The sequence below is a fragment of the Triticum aestivum genome, chromosome 7B (assembly GCF_018294505.1).
Source record: "Triticum aestivum cultivar Chinese Spring chromosome 7B, IWGSC CS RefSeq v2.1, whole genome shotgun sequence".
Lineage (NCBI taxonomy): Eukaryota > Viridiplantae > Streptophyta > Magnoliopsida > Poales > Poaceae > Triticum > Triticum aestivum.
The window spans coordinates 331,513,426-331,526,162 of record NC_057813.1 but is presented as its reverse complement, the minus strand read 5'-3'; positions in this window follow the sequence as shown (position 1 = coordinate 331,526,162).

Sequence of the window (12,737 nt, the reverse complement as noted above, 5' to 3'; positions counted from 1 at the left end):
GGTCCTTCGACGCCGTCTGCGTCATCGCCTCCAGCACCACCACCCTGTCCGGCGACGTTTGCGCGCACGGGGCCGGCAGCGTGGAGGTACGCGCTGGGGTGAGGATCGCCTGCCGGGTCCTCGGCTGCCGCAGCCTCGTGTTCAACGTCTCCGGGAGTATCGCGGTCGGCGAGCGCGCCGAGCTGGTCGCCGGCTCCGTCGGCCTGCACGCCGCCAACATCTCGCTGGGCCGCGGCTCCGCAGTCAACACAACGGGCCTCGCCGGCGCGCCCCCGCCCCAGACCTCCGGCACGCCCCAAAAGACTAACTGCCCCAAAAGAAGAAGAAACAATATATCAAGATTGGCTACATATCGATGGATTTCAAATTTGTACTCCAGCTGCAGGAACCGGCAGCTGCTCATCGCGCTGACGCCGTTGCTGTCTGGCTGCTGCTGCTGCTGCTTGGGCTTCCGGAGCAGCCGCGCCAGCCCGAAGTCGGCGAGATCAGTGGGTTGCACCGGGAGTCCAGCAGGATGTTGCTCGGCTTCAGGTTGTAGTGGATCACCGGCGGCCGGAACGACAGGTGCAGGTACGCCAGGCCCCTCGCCGTGCCGGCCACCACCCTGAACCGCTCCGCCCAGGTCAGCGCCGGGAACGCCGCGCCGCCGCCCTTGTCGTGAAGCCGCGCCTCCAAGCTGCCGTGCGGCGCGTAGTCGGTGACCAGGAGCTGCAGCTGCGCGTCCAGTAGTAGCACTTGATCGACATCAGGTTCGGGTGCCGCGCCTTGCCCAGCACGCGCGCCTCCCGGTCGAACTCGTCGCGGGACTCCACCACGCTCGCCGTCGACAGCTTCTTCACGGCGACCACGCGGCCCTCGCCCACCGACGCGTGGTACGTGGTGCCGAACGCGCCGCCGCGCCCGATCTCCCTCGCCTTGCTCAGCAGCGCGTCCACGCCGCCCACGAAGTCCTCCGTGCGGAGGCTGCTCCCCGGCCCGAACATCACCATCTTCCCTGTGGCGGCCAGCTTGCTTGACTTGGTCGAGATTCCGGACACCACGCTGCTCTCCAGCTCCAGCTCCTTCCCCTGGAACAGCCCATCGGCAGAGCCGCCTCCGACACCCCTTCGCCGCCGCGCCGACACGTTGAGCAGCGCGATCACCACGACTCCGAGGACGATGGACAGCGCCGCGCAGATGGCCACCATGGCGGACACGCACAAGAACCGCCGTTTCCTCGGCACCGCCTCCCCGCCGTTGCTGTCGCCGATCGCCGCGAGGTCACTGTCGTCGTTGTTGTCAGGGATGGGGCCAGCGAGAGAGTTGCCGTCGAGCTGGAGGACGGCGAGGCTGCCGGACTCGCAGAGGTCGCCGGGCACGGGCCCGTACAGCCTGCTGCTGCGGAGGTCGAGCACCGTCAGATTGCGGAGCAGGCCGAGCTCCGGCGGCAGCTGCGTGCGGAGGTCGTTGCGGGAGAGGTTGAGGTAGCGGAGGTTGAAGAAGAGCGCCATCTCTGCCGGGATGCCGCCGGTGAGCTGGTTGCCGGTGCTTTGTGAGGTGTAGTGTGGGTTATTTTGTGCTAAGGGCAGGGGGTAATTGCAAAAAGTGCAGCGCTGACTGGCTGTGCTGACTAGGCTCCACTTGTCGAGCTCTGATTGGCTGGGACCAAACTTGCACATTGGCTGCAAGTTGTGTGACTCAATAGTTGCATTTTGTAAGTTTGGGACCAAATCATCACATCCATGACAAGTTCAGGGACTCCTGGTGCTATTACCTCATTAAATTTTGTAAATCTGTTATTTTGGTTGAAACATTGACAAATGTTTTGGTAGTTTACAAAATTTCATCACCATATGCCATTGTGGAAAATGTGGCAAAACAAAATTGATGCTCGAAAATGTTATTTTCAAACGCATTTTTGGAGTATCGATTTTGTTTTTTTACCACGCCTTCCACCAACTTCATTTCATGATGAAATTTTACAAACTATCAAAACATTTCTCAATGTTTAAAAAAAAAAATAAGTATTATGATTATAGTGCCAATGAAATGTTAATCTAAAATTAATCACATGTGTAGATTTACATGTTTAATCATCTAGAATTGCAAACTTAAGGATTAATATACCGATTTAAAACACAATACCGAGGACCACATGAGTACCTAATGTACCCGCCTCCCTTGGCTGCTCGAGGGCGAGAGTGCCTCCTGGCCGTCCGTTTGCGGTTGGCTTGCCGCGGGAGCCTCTCGAGGCGCCTTCGTGTCGCCCGATCTGCCCGAACGGTGCGTGTCCGAGTGACCCGGCTAGAGGGTCCATGACGGGTGGACCGCCTGGCCGCATGCGGCCATTGTTATTGAGCGGTGTCCGCCGCACCCCTCCCGTGCACGACCGCCTAGACTCACCCGCCTTCCCGGACAATGACGGGTGGACCATCCAACGTGCACGGGGTCACAGTCATTGGGAGACTTCGGGCGCGCCCTTGTGCAGCCTTTCTCTACCAGCGATTGCTACTTCTTGAGCTTGCGTTGATTTTTTTTCTTGAAGAGGAAAGGGTGATGCAGCAAAGTAGAGATAAGTATTTCCCTCAGTTAAGAACCAAGGTATCAATCCAATAGGAGGCACAAACAAGTCTCCAATCTATGCACCTACACAAACTAACAAACACTTGCACACAATACGGAAAAGGGGTTGTTGAAAGTGCAACTATCCCTGGGTGGTTTTGGTAATTATTAACAACATACTCCCTCCATTCCTAAATATATGGTGTATAGTTTTTGGCACGGAAATTAAAGAGCACACATGGAGGGAAAATTTCACAAGTTTTGGGCGACATTACACATTACTAATTGACATGAGAAAATAGAGGAGCTTGCGTGATATAAGGAAATGTAAACAAATCCCTCAAAAAAATTATCCAAACGAGTGGTGCAGCGCAATACACCTTATATTTTAGATTTTTTTCTCAAAAATCTATACACCTTATATCAAGGAACGGAGGGAGTATAGCTCATTGAACTAATGCTATTTCAAGATGAATATTTCAAGAAAGTTCAATGATTGGCATGGCATGGATTAGGAATGTGGACCCCTCAAAATGCTAAGGACAAAGGATTGGCTCAAGCTCTAAAGCTCAAGACTCTACACACTTTTAGTGATCCAAGATCACATTGGGTCCATAGGAAAAGCTAATACTATTAAAAGGGGATGAGGTGTTGCTTAGTGGCTTGCTTGCTCAAGATGCTTAGTGATATGCACCAAAAACCCTCAACCACTTTCTTATATCCACATATGTCCCAAACTAAAAGTCAAACTCGGCCCCACCGATTTGATCTATCCGGCGCCACCGAGTTCATTTGACATAGCCACTGCCAGAAACCCTAGTCATTTCGGTCTCACCGATAGGGATCTCGGTCTCACCGAGATGGGATTGCAAACTCTCTGTTTCCCTTCGTAACGTTTCGGTCTAACCGAGATGAGCGATCGGTCCCACCGAGTTCGCAATGCAAACTCTCTGTTTCCCCTTCATAACGTTTCGGTCTCACCGAGATGAGCGAACCGGTCCCACCAAGTTTGCCTGACCAACTCTCTGGTTAGCTTATTGCCAAAGTCGGTCCCACCGAGTTTGTGTAATCGGTCTCACCGAGATTACATTATGCCCTAACCCTAAAGAAATCGGTCCCACCGAGTTGACATGTCGGTCCCACCGAAATGCCTAACGGTCACATTATGAACTAAATCGGTCTGACCGAGTTTCATGATTCAGTCTCACATTCAATCAACTTGATGCACATTTTTTATGTGCCTCAAAAATTCAAGGTCATGAGTCTAATTGTAGAGACAATCAAGAGGACAACTGCTGACCAGAAAAGATCTTGTGGGTATGCTCCACACATTCAGGTGCTCATCAACTCAAAGATGGGCACAGGCACTTACTTGTTGGACAAGGAGCATTTACCTCTCTATCCAGAATTTGAGGACAACATAGTTGTAATGAATGAGGATGAACCTTCATCAGTGCAAGCACAAGAGAAGAGAGCTAAGGCAAAGACAGAAAAGCTGCAAAGATGCCAAGTGCTGAAGAGGCATCTCAAGTGTTCTTGAAGAGCAAACAAGATTAACTTGCATATCTGATCCAATCAACTTTGAGGATTGAGAAGGGCTTGGCCACCCTGACTCAGAATCAGGAGAGCTTGGAGAGGATCATTGAACAAAAATTCTATGATCTTGATCTGAAAGTGACTGAGATGCAGACAGTAGTTGAGAAGCTCCAGGAGGAAGCAGAGGAGAAGAAAGGGAAGGCAACTACAGACGCTTTTCAGCGAGTGCCAAGAGGTCAGAGGTCGGCTGCAGTTCCAGTACCAAATACTAGAGCTACCACATCAGCACCAGCAGCTATAGCTTCAGTGCCACCTCCAGCAGCCACTCCACCAGCTCCAGCTACATCGACTGATGCCTTCATCCTTGGAGTTCTCTCTACACCACCTCCCAAAGACCAAGCCCGAGAGACGCATAGCACTATGCATATTTGAACTTTTTGGTAACTTGTTGCCAAAGGGGGAGAAATATGTATAGATCATAGGCTTCGAGAGAGAGTGTTGCTTTTTGCCTCTCTTGCTATTTGATTGGTTGAACTTTATCGTGTGCTTGTTTGATACCTTATGTCCTTGTGTGAGATACTTGTATGATCATGTGTTTGTTCATATGCTACTTTAATGTTTGCTTGGATGATATTATCTCTTTAATGTTTGCTTGGATGATATTATCTCTTATATCCATATATGATCATTCACTTTGCTTGGTGATGAGTGCATGCTTTTAATTGCTATCATTTTGAGCGCTCCACCAAGATGTATGTGACATGGAAGAGTAACCCATGATACTAATCAATTGTGCATTGGCATTCAAAAGCAAGTCTTAAATAATGCACAAATTTAGGGGGAGCTCTTGCTTATCACATACTTCTCAAAGTGACGATGTATTTCAATCTTATTAACATTTGTCGAAGCTTTGATCTATATGTTGTCATCGATTACCAAAAAGGGGGAGATTGAAAGTGCAACTATCTCTGGGTGGTTTTGGTAATTATTAACAACATATAGCTCATTGAACTAATGCTATTTCAAGATGAATATTTCAGGAAAGTTCAATGATTGGCATGGCATGGATTAGGAATGTGGACCCCTCAAAATGCCAAGGACAAAGGATTGGCTCAAGCTCTCAAGCTCAAGACTCTTGATGCGGAGCATCCGACGATCATCCCCATGTACACTATGACTACTTCCCAAGCCCCAAGTGGACATACGATGAGACCTCTAACATACGCCATTGGACCTAAGGTGAACTCGCTCCTTTTCAAATCCCCCCTTACCGCATGTAAGACATGGATACTACCTCAAGAGCGGACCTTGTGCATGCTCAGGTACACCCGGGGAGACCATGGAGAGCCCAAGGACCAAGGCCAAGTGTGCACGGAAGCGAAGGAAGGAGAAGGAAGAAGAGTCTGCTGCTATAGCAGCCGGACATCCGGCCCAACGCCCGGAAATCCGACTCCCTTCTATCCAGAGAGCACCAGAGTCGGCCAAGTCAGCCCAGACATCAGGCCCCTAGGCCCGGACCGGCCCGTCGCGAGCCGCCGGACATCCGGCCCAGCGCCCGGAAATCCGGTGCCCCATCACAGAAGCTGGACCCTGCCAGCCCGGACATCCAGCCCCAGCGCCCGGACATCCGGCGTCTCGGGAAGGCCCGGACATCCGGCCCGATGCCCGGACATCCACCCCCCTGCCTGCGTGCAGTGCATCTGGGCCGAGGCACATGTACCCCTTCGTCCCTTAGACTATATATACTCCCCCGCCTCATCCTAGTTAGGGTTAGCGTTGATTCAACTCATTTGTGAGATAGAGCCTCGCTCATCCATCCGGATCTACTCCTCGTGAGGGACCAACACCTCTTCGGAGAAGATCCACCTGGATTCAAGACCTCCATCCGGAGAAGACCATCTTCAAGACCTCCTCACGGAGAAGAAACTGTCGGCGTTTTGGGAACGGGGGTCCTCAGACTTGCCTGCCTGCGGCTTGCGGCGTGGCTCAAGTGGGGGCCCAGTGCAGCCCAGCTTCATCAGCTCAAGCTCAAGACCCTCGCGAGGGGCCAAGCCTCGCGGGGCGGACGACAGGAAGCTTCCTCAGGAGCAGCCTCATCAGGCAGGCTCGCGAGGAGGCAGAGAGATCAAGGCAGGGCACCTCGCGAGGAGCCCGTGACGCAAGCCATGACGATCGAGACCAGGCGGGCGCTAGGCGGGCGCTGGCCTGCGCAGTGTCCTTGTTTCCCCTTTGGTGCAAAGGGGGCAAGCACATGCCAAGGCATCAGGCAAAGGTTACCATTTCGGTGCAACAAGACCAAGACCAGCAAAACGGCAGGATGGAAGTCATCTTGGAGCCCAGGACGGCGTCACCGCCAGAGTCTTTGGCAGTCGAAGACCAACTTTAGTCAGGATAAGTGTACTAGATGTTCCCCTTCAAAATGGCCAATTGTTGGTGCCCTTCCCGCTCAATATTTGGGAAGAGGCTCAATGCCTCCCTCTATAAATAGGACTAGCCACCACAGTAGAAAGGGGGACCAGAGACCGGGTCCAGATTGCGCATAGACTAGAGAGAAGCGACTGAACTTGCCCAAGCAGTTCATCGCACCAGCTCAAGAACAGCCCCTCGCGAGGCTGTTCTCCCTTTGTATTGTTCATCATCAGCCCCTGAGGCAATCCACCACACCACACACTGGAGTAGGGTATTACACCACAATGGTGGCCTGAACCAGTATAAACCTCGTGTCCCTTGTGTGTTCTTCTTGCTAGCCTAGATTCCTTGCGAGCTATTGAGACACGTGTTGGTAGGGGAAAGATCTTCGTGCACACCCTAGATTTCGAACCTCAAGGGTCTGCCGGAATCCGAAATCCGACATTTGGCGCGCCAAGTAGGGGTGCGCCGGAATCTTTCTTCCGCTATTCGCGTGTGATCTTCCGTCGCATCCATGGCTGATGCTCGTCGGGCTCGCACCGAGCGTCGGGCTGCTCTCGTCACCCGCGTCGCCCAGACGGCGCCCGTCAGTGGACGCCCCCGTCGTTCCCCATCGCCTGCCGCCAACGCCGCCACCGGCCCGGCGGGGAACGAGCAGCAGGCCTCGTCCCTGCATCCTTCGGTGCAGGGGGAAGGCCGCACCGCCACCCCATCGATGACTCCATCCGGTTCGTCGTCCCACGCCCGTCGCGCCCCCACGGACACGCACTCCGCGCTGCTCCTGGCGCGTGAGCTCCTGCACTACCGTCCCGTCGACGACCTCTACGAGAACTGGCTTGCCCGCATCACCGAGCTCGTCAGCGCCGCAGGGGGCTCTCCTATGCCATCTCTCTCGCTGCCTCGCCCTCCATCCTGCGCAAGAGGCGTGGATCAAGAGGTGCCTCCGCCACCTCCTCCCCAAGAAGGCGCCTTGGCTCCAAGGCGCGCGGCCCCAGGACAAGATCCACGGCATTCGGCGCCTGCGCGACAAGAAAGGAGCTGCCAAGAAATCCCTCGCCCCCAAGAAGGTGCCCGCGTGCTCCCAGCACCGGTGCGCCATGACCGCATCCCTGCGCCACCACGTCAAGACCCCGCGCTGCTCCAAGCGGCGGCGCGTGGGAATTTCCAGGAGTAAGCCCAGCACCAGCAAAGGGCTCCGGTGGCCACCGTAGGCTGCCGTGCCTTCACCCTCGAGCTACGCAGTGTCGCATGGCCAGGCAAGTTCAAGCCTGACCTGCCCCCTCGCTACAACGACACTGCAGACCCCGCGGAGTTCCTACAGCTCTACGAGCTGGGCATCGAAGCCGCCAACAGGGACAAAAAGGTCATGTCGAATTGGTTTCCCATGGCGCTCAAGGACGATGCCCGCACCTGGCTCCTGAACCTGGCTCCTGGCACGATCTCCTCCTGGGACGAGATGCGCACTCGCTTCATCGCCAACTTCCAAGGCACTCGCGACCGGCCCCCGGCCATGAGTGACCTGCACCGCATCAAGCAACGGCCAGGAGAGACCCTGCAGAAGTACATCCAGTGCTTCAACAACGCTCGCCTCAAGATCCCCAGGATGACTAAGGAAGCCATCATCTCAGCCTTCTCCAACAGCGTGTGAAACATCAAGATGAAAGAGGAGCTAGCAATCCATGAAGACTTGTGCACATCCCTAGAGCTGTTCAACTTGGTGACCAAGTGCGCCAGGGCTGAGGAAGGGCGCCTCTCCCTCCTCGAGCTTCCGGCTGCCGATCCAGAAGAGAAGAAGCCAAAGGTCAAGGACGTGAAGCGCAAGGGAGTTGTTGTGCTCGCAGCAGAGCCAGACACCAAGCGAGGCAGGGATCAGCCTGAGTCATCCAAGGGTAGCCGATACTGCATGTACCACGACCTCCACACCCACAACACCAATGAATGCCAAGAGCTCAGGGCCGTACGAGATGGGCGTATCGGCCGATGCCCCGAGCACAACGATCGGGGCTATGGTCGAGGAGGAGGAATAGGTGGAGGACGATGGGAAGACCGTGGCCCTCGACAAGGGTGGCATGACCGACCTCGCGAGGATCGTTGGCAGGACCCACCTCGCGAGGGAGGTTGGAGGGATCAGCCTCGTGAGGATCGCCCGCACGGCAACGCAGGCCTCCCTCCTCTGCCGCCACCGCCGAGGAGGAATGAAGACCCGCATCAGGACGAGGGGGATGGGGGCTTCCAGGAGCCGCTGAAAGTGCAACTATCCCTAGGTGGTTTTGGTAATTCATAACAACATATAGCTCATTGAGCTAATGCTATTCCAAGACAAATATTTCAGGAAAGCTCAATGAATGGCATGGCATGGATGATGAAAGTGGATCCCTCAAAATATTAATGACAAAGGATTGGCTCAAGCTCAAAAGCTCAAGACTCTGCATTTTACATTTTAGTGATCCAAGATCACATTGAGTCTATAGGAAAAGCCAATACTATCAAGGAGGGATGAGGTGTTGCTTAATGAGACTCTTGCTTCAAGTGCTTAGTGATATGCTCCAAAAACCCTCAACTACTTTCTCACATCCACATATGACCTAAAACCCAAAGTCAAAATCGGCCCCACCGATTCTTTCTATCTGGCGCCACCGAGTTCAAATGTCATAGCCACTGCCACAAACCCTAGGCAAATCGGTCTCACCGATAGGGATCTCGGTCTCACCGAGATGGGATTGTAATATCTCTGTTTCCCTTCGTAACGTTTCGGTCTAACCGAAGTGAGCGATCGGTCCCACCGAGATTGCAATGTAAACTCTCTGTTTTCCTTTCGTAACATTTCGGTCTCACCGAAAAGAGCGAATTGGTCTCACCGAGTTTACCTGACCAACTCTCTGGTTAGCTAATTACCAAAATCGGTCTCACCGAGTTTGTGTATTCGGTCTCACCGAGATTACGTTATGCCCTAACCTTAACCATATCGGTCTCACCGAGTTGCATGTCGGTCCCACCGAAAACCCTAACGGTCACTAGATTTACTAAATCGGTCCGACCGAGTTTGCTGATTCGGTCCCACCGAGTTTGGTAAATTGTGTGTAACGGTTAGATTTTGTGTGGAGGCTATATATACCCCTCCACCTCCTCTTCATTCGTGGAGAGAGCCATCAGAACAAACCTACACTTCCAACTTACCAGTTCTGAGAGAGAACCACCTACTCATGTGTTGAGGCCAAGATATTCCATTCCTACCATATGAATCTTGATCTCTAGCCTTCCCCAAGTTGCTTTCCACTCAAATCTTCTTTCCACCAGATCCAAATCCTATGAGAGAGAGTTGAGTGTTGGGGAGACTATCATTTGAAGCACAAGAGCAAGGAGTTCATCATCAACGCACCATTTGTTACTTCTTGGAGAGTGGTGTCTCCTAGATTGGCCAGGTGTCACTTGGGAGCCTCCGACAGGATTGTGGAGTTGAACCAAGGAGTTTGTAAGGGCAAGGAGATCGCCTACTTCGTGAAGATCTACCGCTAGTGAGGCAAGTCCTTCGTGGGCGACGGCCATGGTGGGATAGACAAGGTTGCTTCTTCGTGGACCCTTCGTGGGTGGAGCCCTCCGTGGACTCGCGCAACCGTTACCCTTCGTGGGTTGAAGTCTCCATCAACGTGGATGTACGATAGCACCACCTATCGAAACCACGACAAAAACATCCGTGTCTCCAATTGCGTTTGAATCCTCCAAACCCTTCCCTTTACATTCTTGCAAGTTGCATGCTTTAATTTCCGCTGCTCATATACTCTTTGCATGCTTGCTTGAATTGTGTGAAGATTGCTTGACTTGTCCAAAGATAGCTAAAATCTGCCAAAGTCTAAAATTGGGAAAATGTTAAGTTTTTAATTCGTCAAGTAGTCTAATCACCCCCCTCTAGACATACTTCAAGGTCCTACAAGTGGTATCAGAGCTTTGGTCTCCATTTGCTTTGATTTCCATAGCTTTTGGTGGTCATAGCCTTGGTTTCACAACCTAGGAGAGTATGGCGTCTAGCGAGGGAAATTATCACCTTAGAGGTCCTTACTTTGATGACACTAATTTTGCTAGTTGGAAGCATAAGATGAAAATGCATATTCTCGGACATAACCCCGCCGTTTAGGCTATTGTGTGTATTGGCTTGCAAGGTGCATTCTTTGATGGGAGAGAGCCGAACCGTTAAGCTAGCGCGGATGAATTGAAGATGCTGCAATACAATGCTCAAGCTTGTGATATCCTCTTCAACGGCTTGTGCCCCGAAGAATTCAACAAAATCAGCCATCTTGAGAATGCAAAGGAAATTTGGGATACTTTGATTGATATGCATGAAGGTACCGACTCCGTCAAGGAATCCAAGTTGGATGTGCTCCAAAGTTAGCTTGACAAGTTCAAAATGAAGGATGGTGAAGGTGTCGCTGAAATGTACTCTAGGCTTGCTCTTATCACAAATGAGATTGCCGGCTTAGAAAGTGAAGAGATGACCGACAGATTCATCATCAAAAAGTGAAGGAAATATGCCCTAGAAGCAATAATAAAGTTATTATTTATTTCCTTATATCATGATAAATGTTTATTATTCATGCTAGAATTGTATTAACCGGAAACATAATACATGTGTGAATACATAGACAACATAGTGTCACTAGTATGCCTCTACTTTACTAGCTCGTTTATCAAAGATGGTTATGTTTCCTAGCCATGGACAAAGGAGTTGTTATTTGATTAACGGGATCACATCATTAGGAGAATGATGTGATTGACTTGACCCATTCCGTTAGCCTTAGCACTTGATCGTTTAGTATGTTGCTATTGCTTTCTTCATGACTTATACATGTTCCTGTAATTATGAGATTATGCAACTCCCGTTTACCGGAGGAACACTTTGGGTGTTACCAAACGTCACAACGTAATTGGGTGATTATAAAGGAGTACTATAGGTGTCTCCAAAGGTACACGTTGGGTTGGCGTATTTCGAGATTAGGTTTTGTCACTCCGATTGTCGGAGAGGTATCTCTGGGCCCTCTCGGTAATGCACATCACTATAAGCCTTGCAAGCAATGTAGCTAATGAGTTAGTTACGGAATGATGCATTACATAACGAGTAAAGAGACGTGCCAGTAACGAGATTGAACTAGGTATTGGATACCGACGATCGAATCTCTGGCAAGTAACATACCGATGACAAAGGGAACAACGTATGCTGTTATGCGGTTTGACCGATAAAGATCTTCGTAGTTCATGTGGGAGCCAATATGGGCATCCAGGTCCCGCTATTGGTTATTGACCGGAAACGTGTTTCGGTCATGTCTACATAGTTCTTGAACCCGTAGGGTCCGCACGCTTAAGGTTTCGATGACAGTTTTATTACGAGTTTATGAGTTTTGATGTACCGAAGGAGTTCAGAGTCCCGGATGAGATCGGGGACATGACGAGGAGTCTTGAAATGGTCGAGATGTAAAGATCGATATATTGGACGACTATATTCGGACATCGGAAAGGTTCCGAGTGATTCGGGTATTTTTCGGAGTACCGGGGAGTTACAGGAATACGGGGAAGAGTATTGGGCCTTAATGGGCCTTAGTGGGAAGGAGCCAGGAGGTGGCGCGCGCCCCTCCCAAGCCCAGTCCGAATTGGAAAGGGGGTTTGGGGCGCGGCCCCCCTCTCCCTTCCTTCTCCACTTCCCTCCTTTCCCCCCTTCTCCTAGTTGGACTAGGAAAGAAGGAGTCCTACTCCCGATGGGAGTAGGACTTCCCTTGGCGCGCCCTCCTCCTAGGGCCGACCTCCTCCTCCCTTGCTCCTTTATATACGGGGGCAGGGGGGAACCCCATGACACAAGTTGATCTACATATCGTTCCTTAGCCGTGTGCGGTGCCCCCTCCACCATATTCCACCTCGGTCATATCGTCGCGGAGTTTAGGCGAAGCCCTGCGCCGGTAGAGCATCATCATCGTCACCACGCCATCGTGCTGACGGAACTCATCCCCGACGCTTTGCTGGATCGGAGCCCGGGGATCGTTATCGAGCTGAACGTGCGCTGAACTCGGAGGTGCCGTACGTTTGGTACTTGGATCGGTCGGATCGTGAAGACGTACGACTACATCAACCGCGTTGTCATAACGCTTCCGCTTACGGTCTACGAGGGTATGTGAACAATACTCTCCCCTCTCGTTGCTATGCCATCACCATGATCTTGCGTGTGCGTAGGATTTTTTTTTGAAATTACTATGTTCCCCAACAGTGGT